This window comes from Equus asinus, chromosome 17 (assembly GCF_041296235.1).
Source record: "Equus asinus isolate D_3611 breed Donkey chromosome 17, EquAss-T2T_v2, whole genome shotgun sequence".
NCBI classification, from domain to species: domain Eukaryota; kingdom Metazoa; phylum Chordata; class Mammalia; order Perissodactyla; family Equidae; genus Equus; species Equus asinus.
In genome coordinates, this window is record NC_091806.1 from 39120612 (window position 1) to 39132664 (window position 12053).

At 50.0% G+C, this 12053-nt stretch overlaps 1 pseudogene; it reads right to left on the minus strand.

Moving 5' to 3' along the window:
• Nucleotides 1-1786: 1786 nt before the first annotated feature.
• LOC106847583 (pepsin A-like) lies at nt 1787-10975 on the minus strand (annotated as a pseudogene).
• Nucleotides 10976-12053: the final 1078 nt, after the last annotated feature.

A 12053-nucleotide genomic window follows, 5' to 3' on the forward strand; every position in this document is an offset into this window, starting at 1 on the left:
TCTGTTGTCTTAAGCATGGCTTCAGTCAAATCAGATCCACTCTCTCATCTTATCCCCATTTTTGCCTTTTAAAAATTCATCCCCAATTCCTCACTCAGTCATCAAATATTTATTATGCAACTGCTATGTGACAGGCCCGGCTCTGTTGCAGGGGCTCCAACAGTTAAATGATCACAGTCCCTGCCCTGGCAGATCTGAAACAACTGCTCCTGTGAATGCATGATTACCAACATACCAAGTGCCATAAAGGAAAGGAGGGCCAGGTCTATGAGAGGGTGGTCACAGAAGTCTTTACAGGGAGGTGAAATTAAACTGAGATCTACAGGACGCTAGGCATTAGCAAGTCAAGAAAAAGGGAAATGCAACCCAAAGGGAACGCCATGTGCAAATGTCTGGAGGTGGAGAACTGGGGTATTAGAGGAGGTGGAAGAAGGCCAGTGTGGTGGGAGTTCAGGATAAGAGAGATCAAGGTGAGGCAGGGAAGGCGAGTAGGGACCAGAACATGCAGGGCGGGGAAGCCACACCAAAGGTTGATTGTCTTATTCCAAGTGCCATGGGAAGGCATTAATTAAAGGTTTTAAGCAAGGGAGGGATGTGATCAAATTTATGTTTCAAAAAGATTGTTCAGCTGGGGAAAATGGTCCATAGGGGATATGAGTGACACTGGGCAACCAGGGGCATGAGGTGGTGGAGCTCACCCAACCCTTATAAACCCCGAAATCTTATATTTTATGAGTGATAAATGACAAATTGGGGGATGATGTCACAAGAATTTCCAAAGCCATCTTGTTCTGAGCACCCCAAAGTCACTCCCTCTCAGCAGGGGGGCCCAGCTGCAGCCCTCAGGCCAGTGTCTCCAGAGGGAAATCTGGGATTCAGCTGTCGGCAGAGGCAGGAGCTATGGGAATTGTCCCACAGAGGGTGTAGAGGAGCACAGGACTGTGATAGATTTACTAGCAAATGAGGAACTGGGATCCAGCTAAGCTGAGTTACAGTGAACCAGAGCACTTTGCGGTAGGACTTCTCAGAGCCTTTGCTTGGGAAGGAGCCTTGTGAACCCTGAAGAAGGGTCTAGAACGTAGCATGCTCCATGCTTATTTTGAAACTTTGTTCTCCATTGAACATTATGTTACCAAACTCGCTCTGAGAAACTCAGCTGTAAATAGTTCCTGTTTGCTAATGGGCACCCTCAGTTCCTTCCTCACATCTCACAATGCTCAGGGACTGGAAAATCAGCCTATTTAATTACGGATGGGTAGACGGGTCAGTTCAGGGTCTTACACCAGAGCAATGAGGGTCTCAGGTGTTAGTCTGGATCAACCAAGCAACCAGAGACCAATCGGGTAGATTTTGGGGTGTCAGCTCTGTCACCTCCCTGGCCCATGTCTTCCAGAAAATTCCATCTGCCAGGCCTACTTAGGAATGTCACCATCAGTGGCCATGTGCCCTGATCTCTTTCCTTTTCTCATTTCTCTTATTGGCTTTGGGAGTAATAATAAGCTGCCTCCCTCAACCGGGAACTCATGGGCTCTATTCTATCAAGAGGCAACGGGCCTGGCATTTCTGGTCCCCACATCTTCATTTGATGCTCAGTCAGACCTGCTGAGGCCCATATGTCTTCCTGGCTCTATTATGAAGTGTGTGCAGCCACTGTCTCTGTGTTTGGTGCTGTCCAAGTGGTCATTTCTGCCCCCACGTCCTGGTGTTCTGACCCCTGTGATGTGAAGGAGAAATATCGAGAAAGAGAAACAAGTACACAAACCTATTTCAGAAGGCTATGCTTTTATTCTGCTTATTGGTATGAGAGGGAACAGGGCCAAGATCCCACCTCCACGATCCCACAGAAAGAATCATCAAGAGAATTATGCACATCTAGAAGGGGAGACCTGAGGCCAGATCTTCCTGCAAAGTGGCAGGAAAGACTCAGGCTTAGGCCACGGGAGCCAGGCCGACCTGGTTGTTGGCTCTGTCAAAGACTGTAAAGTACTGGCGGATGAAGACGTCACCCAGGATCCAGAGTTCTCCGCTGCTGATGTCGAGGTTCACGCCCTCAAAGCCGCTGATGCAGGTGTCATCCTCCTGGAGAAAAGGAGGATAAAACCAGAGATGGGACACAGACAGGTGCTGGGGGATCAGTATCTATAACCCTAGTCTGCTGCAAGGCACGTGCAAGGAGGAGCTTCCCAGCTCATGTGTGGGGCCTCGGCTCTTCTTAGCCTGGGGTCTGCCTGTGTGAGCTGTTCACTGCACTTGGTTCCAGGGATGAGTAGACATTATCCAGTGTCTCTGGCAGATGCACAAACCCTGACGCCAGCATTGGAATGAGAGGTTTAGGGGAACTCAGTTGCCAGGAGGATTTTGGGAGCGCCAGTGACACAGGCTTTTCTGATTATTCTCATCCCTTCCAGTGGCGAGCTGTCAGTTCTTTTCATTCACTAGGTAACTGGCCCACAACCTTGGCTGCACATTAGAAGCTCTTGGGAAGCTTTGCACCCCACCCCACCAGCCATACTGTTCTGATCTGACCCCCTACTAATTAATCAGTATCCCTCGGGCTGTGGCTGGGCATCAACACTTCTTGTTGAATAACAGGGACCCACTGGGCAAAATGAGTGTTCCACCTGCGTTATCATAGAAGGAAGGAGTTGGCCTGTGGCTCATTTGACAAAAGATGTTTCACTTGGTAGAGATAGTGGGGGCGTCATAACCTCTGACCCCATGGAAGTTATTACCGCCATTTGCCCAACCCTTTGTAGCGTTGATGTGGTCAATATCACTTGACAACCCTAAGCACACTCTGAGCATGGGGAAAGCTGTAGATCAGACGAGGAAACTGCAGCTGAGAGAGGCTGCAAGTGACTCAGAATCAATGGGCTAGTAATTGAGATTCAGAGTGTGGACTCAGGGGTCCAACTAGAAATCCCCTTTCCATGCCATCAGTGTTTGCCTCCCTTTTCCCCTTTGAATGATGTTTCCAAATTCTCATTCACGCATTGATTTTGAACATATGCTTTTTCTGCGATGGCTGTCCAGAGCAGACGTAAGCTCCAGCTCATAGAACTGCAGTTTCCCTAGTGCCAATGGGGAGTATGTGGCCACATTCTATGGAGGCACATGTAGGTGGGAGACACGGAGCCTCCTTACCTCTAGGATGTAGGCACTGGGACTCAGAGGGAACCCAACGTCATTGATGGTGAAGACGATGTCGAGCAGGCTGTAGATGGATGAGCAGCTGATCACCGCCTGGAAAGAGCAAGGGTTGGAAGGGATTGCCTTCCTTCTGCACGGCAGATCCACCACCTCAGTCAACAATGGGGCAGTCAAGTCCTGCCCTTCTCACCGGAGTAGTCCTCACTGGCTCCAACGTAGCTCTGGATATTATCAGTGGCAGAGGTTGGGCCAGCCAGCAGAGAGGTGCCGGTGTCAACAATGGCCTGGCAGCCCCCGCTGCAAGCGATGGACTCTCCGTTCATGGTGATGCTGAAAGTGAGGTAGAGCAGGCGTCTTTCAGTTGAGTCCCCAGGTGGTGCATCTCCCAAGGAGGATCCAAGTCACCCCAGAGGGTCCCTACTCCCCAACCATTGGCCAATACACAAAATTCCAGCTTCTCTCCTTCACGCCCTCATTCATTCTTGCATTCATTTACTCAACAAATCTTTACTGAGTGCCTGCTCTGTGCTAGGCCTGGGAGATGAAATTCCAAACGAGGCAGCCTCACAATTTCTGACTGCAGGCAGCTTATATTCTAGCTGGAAAGATAAGCTATGACCAAGGAACAGCCGCATGAATAGGGCACAGGACAGGGGAACCGAAACATAATCCAGGGTGAGGTTGGTGGGGAATGGAGCAACCAGGGAGGTTTCCCGGGGAAGCAGACAGCCCGAGGTGGCCAAGGAGATGAAGAGCTGGAGGAGGACACCCCGGGCAGAGGGGAAGGCATGCAGGGAGGGATGGAGATGAGAGGAGCAGGGGCAGGAGTGGGAGGAACTGATAAAGTTTTAGCACTGTTGGGGCAGACTTAATGGGACAAAGTGTCCCAGTTTGCCCAGGACTCTCCTAGTTTTAGAACTGAAAGTCTTGAGTCCCGGGAAACTGCTGCCATCTGGGAAAATCTGGAGTCACCCTAGCAGGTCAGCCGGGGGAAGAACAGCTGGGACTGAGGCTGCGTGATGGAGGGGCGGGCCCATAGAGGAATGGGGAAGGAAAGGGTTGAAACAACTTCTCAGGCATTTTGCCCTGTCCCTAGACTAAAAGTGACATTTTTCCTAGAGTAGGAGGGGCATGTGCCAGGTCACAGGTCCCATAAATGCCAAGATGTGTGGACTGGTGGGTCCTCCAGCTCGCCCCAGGGATGCTGATGTCCTGTCTCTGCGAGCAGAAGGAAAGTGGCTGCCTCATCTTTGCAGAGCATCTGGGGTCCCAGACAGCTCTGCTTTTGTAGTGAGATGATTTTCTCAGGGTCTCACTGCCTTGGCCAACTTCCACCTTCTCTTCCTGGAGCACATTTTCCTATGCTGGCTGTTCCAGGGAGATTCTGGAAAGCTCGTTAACTATTAGTCCATAGAGAAATGAGATCTGAGGTCTATCAGGCTAGTGCCCATCCATGGTGATGTGATCTCACCTGTCCACAGTGATCTGCCAGTAAGCCTCTTCAGAAACAGGCACCCAGTTCAAGCTTCCAGAATAGTAAGAAGAATCGATGCCACCGAACGTCACCACGCTGCCACTCTCATCATCGCTGTTGAAAGTGGGGAAAAGACAGGAATTCACTCATTCAACTGAACATCCGCTGTGTGCATCCTAAGAGCTACCCTTGACTGGGCTCTTGCCCGTGCCAGGAGCTGTGCTGAGTGTGTGACAGACAGGGTTTCTCTCAATCCTCACACCAAGGTCCACATAGTGGTCACATTTAACAGTATTTCCACTTTACAGGGAGAAAACTCAGTCTCAGAGAAATCGGATGACTTCCCCAAGGTCCCACAGCCCAGGAGTGCCAGAACCAAGAATAGAACCCAGGTCCTTCTGGTTCCAGAGTGTGTGGTTTCCACCAAATCCTCACTCTCGCTGCTGTGGGGACCTCAAGAGAAGTGAATGCATGACAGTGTTTGGTCTTCAGAACTTGATAGTATAGATGCCTGGTTCTCAGCCAGGGGCAGTTTTGCTCCCAGGGGACATTTGCCAATATCTGGGGACGTTTTTCGTTGTCATGATTAGATGGGAGTAGGAAGTGCCACTGGTGTCTAGTACGTAGAGGCCATGCAGCCTGCTCAACATCCTACAATGCATAGGACAACCCCCAACAGCAAGGAATTGTGTGTCCAAAATGTCCACAGTGCTGAGATTGAGAAACCCTGATCTAGTTGTGGTGATAAGATGGCCCCACATCAAATCTCTAAGTTCCCATAAAGGCAAAGGATGTTTAAGAGCCAACTTGAATATTAAGGGGCCAACAGGATAATAGGGCCCTCCTGTTGAAAATTACTCCTGTTGTGTAAGTTTCCTCCTCGGTACCAGAATATTCATTTTCTGAATCTCTGCAGTTTCAGCTTTGATAGGGGAGCAAATGTTTGTGACGATAAGAAATAATCACCAAAGAACTGACCACAGATATGACAGCCCTCACTCACCTCACCCCACATCAACTTTCCTGTAAACCTCTGACGGTAAGTACAACGTGACACAACGAGTTTACAGTAGAAGACTGAACAGCTAAAGAAACATATCAACAACGACAATGGCTTCAAAAGAGAAAGATGAGAGCGTCAGAGGAAAGCTGAGAGTCTCGGGAAACTGATGACACCCTCAGCTATTCCTGCATGACCTCCACTCTACCAAAACCAAACTGGTTTATTCTTTATTCATTCTTAGGATTCACTGATAGTTACAACTGGAACATATATTTTATTAATAAATGACATAAACTTGCTTTCATCGTTTGGATGTTTCATTGTTTAAGATAGAAATACCCGTCAAATCTTCTTTTCATCGCTATCTAATTTTTGCCCCCGTGTTTTTAGTGGATTCATCTTAAATGGTGGTCTTTTGGGAGCAAACAATGAGGGGACTGGGGCTGGAGAGCAAATGGCTAATGACATTTGAGTTGTATAAGTCAGGGTGACAAAGACTCAGCTGGTAAATGAGATGAACGAAGACAGTTCATCAGAGAGAGATTTGGCTCCATTCTCTCCAAAGCTACACCTCTCAAGACTTAGACACGGACCTTTCAAACCCCATGCTGACTGAGACCCTCTCTCCCGACCCAATGCCGTACAGCTCTCTGCTGGGCCACGCGACCGTGACCTCCCTGCCTGACTTACGAGCTCAGGTAGACGGAGAAGAGGTCTTGGGAAATCAGACCCTGGTCCCATGTGTCGTCAAAGATGGGAGTGGCCTCAGAGGCAGAGATGCTGGGGTAGGCGAGACCCAGGAAGCCATCAAAGGGAGCGTAGTACAGGAAGGAGCTGGGCTCCAACTTGCTCAGGCTGAAGATCTGGTTGGTGTCCTCAATGCCTCCTACCTGAGTCGGGGGAACCAAGACATTCACAATCAGCTTGTGTTGTCTGAGCACTGCAGGGCGCCAGCCCTGGGTCCAGAGCATCCCTGGTTCATCTCATGTAGGACTCGGCTTCCAGGGCATCAGGCTGGAAGAAGGGGAGAGGGATTGTTATTCTGCTGTAAGTAACCATTGTGGCTGATCTCCAGATGGACACAGTCTGCAACTTGGTGTGAGAATTTGCTGCATAACAGACAGGCCCTGTGTGTCTGTTTCTGATGATAGGATGCAAGTCAGACTCCAGGAAAACATGAGTCTTTACCCTGCCACACACTGGAACGTGGAGGTGCTTTTGAAGCTTCCGTGACAAGAGGGGGAGGCTGCAGGTGGAGGGTGGAGAAAGAGGAAGAGGTGATAAAAGATAACAGACCCTTTTCCTACCTTCTCTCCCACAATCCACAGCACTCAGCTTGGATGGGCTGAGCTTGCCTTATGGCTCCAGGCATCCCACCCCTTACCCACTACTGCCCCACCTGGAAATGTCTGTGACATCTCTGCCACTTCTGCATCCCCCTCCCGAAATCTGGTAACTTGGGCGATCACTGAAACCCATATTGCTTGAATGAGCTGATTCTGGGGCTACCCTGTGGCCCCCAGGGTCCCCAGAAGCTGGCCCTAGGACTGGGTAGGATGAGGCAGTGGCGAAGCTGGTGCTCACCCTGACACTGTCATATCTGAGGACGTCTGTCATGCTGCCAGTGCCATAGGTGATGGAGACTGCCTCACTGGTAGCCTCGTAGGTGCAGGAATCTTCAGGGTTGAAGCGGTTGTGGTCGGCTACAAGTGCAAAAAGTGACATCATCAGCCTCGAAACCCAAGCACAAATCATGCCTGGGGATTTCCTTCTGGGGGGTTGTTGCTTTGGTTGGGGTGGGGCTTTGGAGGAGAGAGATGACCTTTCTCCAGACGTTGGAGCCCAAACATCCCCAGGTTCCATTCCTACCTGGTTGGACCAAGTGGGACCATCTGCCTGATGGAAGGTCCCCAGCCTACCCCACTGTCCTCCCAAGGACCCCCAGGCAAACACTGAGCAGAGCGGGCCCATGGCTTCCCATGGCGATGAGCCTCTTCACAGCGCACTGTGAAGAGCCCATGACACAGCTACAATGTCACGGTCACCTCGTTACAACAATACAGCTCAAGTTATGAAGGGGAGCATTCCAGAGGCTCCTCCTCTGAATTAAAAATCAGGTGAAAATGCTGGAAGAAGAAGGAGCTTGAAACACTGTCCATGACTCCCAATGACAAACTCTCTTTCGTTAGTAAATAGATGATTTTTTAAGTAAGATCACAGCTCAGCTCGTCATGCTTTTGAGTCACTATTACCTAACCCCCCTCTTGCTTTGGTCCCCCGTTGCTCCCCAGGGCTGTGGTTGTTCAGGAGAGGTGCTCTCTGCCATTGAACTGAATTCCTGGGGGCAGGGACCATGTGAGATTCACCCTCTATCCCCAGGGCTCCTAAGCCCTTGCTGGACACATAGGTGCTCAGGAAATCCCTGTTGAGAGAATCCTGGAGGGACTCTAGCAGGCTTGAAATTGGACCTATTTGAAGCCCCTGAGCGTTCAGGCCTCCCAGGTCAGTGGGCGCTGGGGTCCCGGGCAGGGCCAGGCACTCACGACAGGCAAGACTGGAGCAGTAGATCGAGGGCACTCACAGGTTGGAGGAGCCGGTGTCAAAGATGACAGTGAACTCCTGAGGGGGAGTTCCGATGCTGATGGTGCCAAAGTACTCCTTCTGTGGGGTGGGGACAGTACAGGTCACTCCCCATCCTGGGACCCCCCAGGGAGCAGGGTCTCCTGGGGCTTCTCCTCAGCTCCCCACCCTCACTGCTCTCCTTGCCTTTCTCTCCCTGTCCAATGCATCCATCCTTCAAGGGCCTACCTGGCCTCCCCTCCTCCTTGATGTCTTCCCTGACTGCATCCCTGTTTCCCTCTGACTGTCTCTTCTAAGCACCATCAACAGCTAATAAGAATCTGCTGTCCCCTCTTCAGCTCTTCTCCTGTATCTCTTAGTCGTGCCACCCTGGAGAACACACCATCTCAGAGGACAGTGGGTAACCTGATAGCAGCCAGCAGAATAAATGCTCAAAGGTGCATTCAGTAAATGGTCGATCAGGAGACAAAGACGTCACATAAGGATGGAAACCCCTGGAGATATCTTGTTCCTAAATCGAGGTGTACACAGTGGATTTTAAGGAAGGGCGTGGTCAGGATTTTTATTCTTAGTGGCAGCCCTGTCTCCCTTGCCAGCAGTTCTAGCCACGCTGCTCTGGCTCTTCTTTGATGATGACAAGATTGTTCCCATCCCAGGGCCTTTGCACTTGCTATTCCTGTGCTAGGAAAATGTTTCTTCTGGACCTATCCTTGGTCTGCTCCTTCTCAAACATTCAGAACTCTAGTCACACATCTCCTCCACCAAGAGGCCCTCCCTGACCACTTCATCTAAATTTTCCCTTCCCCAATTCTTCTTCTTCCCATTATTCTAATTAATTAATTTTTCCTTTCATCACTTGTTACTATGTGACATTATCTTGTGCACTATTTATTTGTCACCTATTTGCCTTCTCCTCTGGAATAAAAGCTCCAGGAACTTGCCTTCTTCATCACAGTTTCCTCAGCTCCGTGCACAGAGCCTCTGGCACATAGTAGATGCTTCATAAATATTTTCTAAGTGAATAAATGGGCTGACTTTACCAAGCTCTTACCAAGAGCCCGGCCTTGTGAAAAGCCCTCCAAAAAATCATTATTGTGTTAATTACTTGTAATAACCCTCTGGTGGTACATATTCAGTTTGACAGACGAGGAAACTGAGGCTCGATCAGAGAATTTAAATGACTTGCCCAAGGTCACGTGGCTCAGAACCATTAGAGAACAGATATGCACCAGGTCTGGCAGATTTCACAGGCTAAGTTCTTAACAACAGGCAACGTTGCTTCCTACCATTGACCCTGTGCCATTCACACAGCGGACACACAGTATCTACTCATGGGCAGGGCTTGGCCATTGGGTCCCAAATAGAAGACTGAAGCATCTTCCTAAAGCTCCACAATGATCATGTCAACCCAATGGTTAAGATGATTTGTGGCAATGAGTACACCAATGCTCATCAGAGACTCCGGTCTGGCTGCACCCACCAACCCCACAGTCCTCACTCTGTGCCTCCCTCCCTCCCTCTCTGTTCTCCCTGAACACTGGCCTCCTTTCCTCAATTGCACTCTGCTCCCTACTGCCCCAGAGTCTTGGACAAGCTGCCCTGCTCTCTGGGACCATCTCTTATACTCCCCAACTCCCGCTTCTCCTTCATTGCCCAAGAGAAGTGTCCCTGGCTGCCATCTGCCTCCATCTCACAGTGTCACCTACATTGCATAGCCCTCAGTCTGGTGTCCTTTTCATTGATGGTGAAGCTCAATGATTATGGTCTCTGTCTACTAGACTTGAGCCCCATGAGGGCAGGGGATGTGCCTGGTTTTGTTCCCTGCTGCCTCCCCCAGGCCCAAGACAGTGCCAGGCACATAAGGAGATGTTCTGCATATATAAACACTGAATGAATGAACTAATGAATGAGAGAAACATCTCTGATGTGAGTTTTCCTGCTTTGTCTGTGCCTCTGAGATCCAAGGATCAGACACCTGGGTCACTGCCTCAGGGCTTAGAGCACTGCTCCACCTTCCAAGACCCCTGAAAACCCCTCTTTCCTCCAGGCGAAGTCCTCAGTGCCAGGTCCCACCACCTCCCATAGCCCTGCACTCACATCCATGTAGTTCTCCAGGCCCTCTGTGGCTGCCAAAGTGGCAGCCTCCTTGGGGAAGTACTTGCTGGCTGGGTTGCGGGGATGCTGCTTGAGGAAGTCGGCCAGCAGGCCATTCTCACGCAGGTTCTGCCTCAAGGACTTATTTTTGACAAGCGGACCCTGTGGCAGAGCGTTTGCAAATGGGATGGTTTAGAGGAGGAAGTGTAATTGGGGAAGGAGTCCACTCAGGGGTGCTGTGGAAGGCAGGGAAGGTCAAGGAGGCTGGTCCAAGAGAGGAAGAAGGAAGGAAGTCAAGAGAGGAGATCCTCGCATTTTTTCTACACAACTGAAAAGAAGTTCAGTGGTTGCCCAAAGTCGCCTGTCCCAGTGATGGAGCTGGGAACCAAAGCTGAGCTGGACTTGAGGGCCAGGGCTGTTAACCACGTCTGCAGTGCAGCCTCCAAAAAAGGACAGCGAGAGAGACAAGAAAGGAGACTCAAGATGGTGGAAGAGAGTTGTATGAAGGAAGAAGGGAAGAAGAAAAAGTTAGGGGTGAAAGAAAGACCGTGTGACAGGCAGTGAAGGGAGGCAGCCCCTTGGAAGCTGTTCTTCATGCTGCGTGTCCCCCAGACTCAGTTGTAGATATGGCACTTAGAGAGCGCCGCCAAGCTGAACAGCAGCAGCCACTTCATGGTTCTTCCTGGATCCCAAGTCTCCAGAGAAGGGAAGAAGGGCAGAGGCAGGAGTTGCTCCTTATATACAGCACAAATCCTCAGGAACCTGCCTTACCAGCCTCCAAATGTCACCTATTATCCTAACCCCAAACAGAAAGTGTACGATAAGATTGTGCCACTCCTGCACCATATTCTGAGAAGTTTTCAGTTGGGCAGCTTTCCATTGTAACCACATCCCACGATTAGGATGCACCTGTAGAGAACAAGCCATGGAGTGAAGCTTATTTCTCAAAAAGCGAAAAGGGCTTGCATCAAAATATGACAAGCAGAATATTTTGACAAACTTCGTCTAATATGCACTTAACATTGAAAGGTGTCAAAGGAGCTCAGTGTACCCCAATCTGTCTCAGTGGGACTGATGCTGAGGTTCTTGGAGAGCAGCTCCCCACTTAGCGATGGGTCACGTTCATGTAGCTGCCAAACTATAGCACATTTGTAGCTTGGTGGTTTGGGCTCAAGACACATTTCCCCACAGAAATGTCATTTTGTGGGTTGTTGGGTGTCTAACTAGCCTATGGGCCTTATTATGCTCTTGCATAATATTGTTCTCATGGCAATGGGGCCGAGTCTTGGGACAGTGATGTGTGCAGTACAGAGGAAGAGGAGGGGGTGAAGCAAGTGGAGGAATGCTGCCTTCCTTTCCCGGAGGAAGCACACTTGAAAGAGGCTGGGTTTGTCCTTGGAATCTATGCCCCTCACTTTTGCACCCCTTCTCTTCCTACTGGTCCTCTCCCACGCTCTCAGGTTGCTGTAAGCCTTCACCTTAGAGATCCCACCTAGGTACGACTGTCCCAGGTGCTCCATGTTTAAAACTTGGTGGAATCAACTACAATCGAGCATAACAATTTAGGCAAATTCACACGAGTGGGCGAACGACTTAGAAAGGTTGTCCTCTTAAAAGAAGATGCTTACCAAGCCAATGGATTTTATACATCGTGGGATTTATTCAGTGGATGCAGTGGAATGAAAACTGATTGAGGAATTCCGGAGGAGGAGGATAGGTAGGAGGGAGGTCACCAGTTGGTAGCCAACTGTA